The sequence below is a fragment of the Triticum dicoccoides genome, chromosome 2B, assembly GCF_002162155.2.
Source record: "Triticum dicoccoides isolate Atlit2015 ecotype Zavitan chromosome 2B, WEW_v2.0, whole genome shotgun sequence".
NCBI lineage: Eukaryota > Viridiplantae > Streptophyta > Magnoliopsida > Poales > Poaceae > Triticum > Triticum dicoccoides.
The window spans coordinates 482752139-482752417 of NC_041383.1; positions in this window are offsets into that span (position 1 = coordinate 482752139).

Here is a 279-nt window from a genome sequence, read left to right on the forward strand (position 1 = left end):
TTCGCCGTCGAATTCGCCGTCTCCAGCGCGTCCCCGAGCCCGCTTCGACGCCCACTACAACCGCGGTGAGCTACGCCACCGTTTCCCTCTCTCCTTCCCCTCGTTCCCTCACCGTAGCCACCTCCCCACCACGGCCGAACCTCCGCCGTCGCCGAGCTCGCCGTCGACGCAGCTCCGGTGACCATTTGGTCACCCCGGCGAGTCCAACAAGTTCGCAAGACCCCGTAGAGCATCCCTAGCGCCTCGCCTTGCTCGACTTCGAGCTCCAGCACCGTTCCC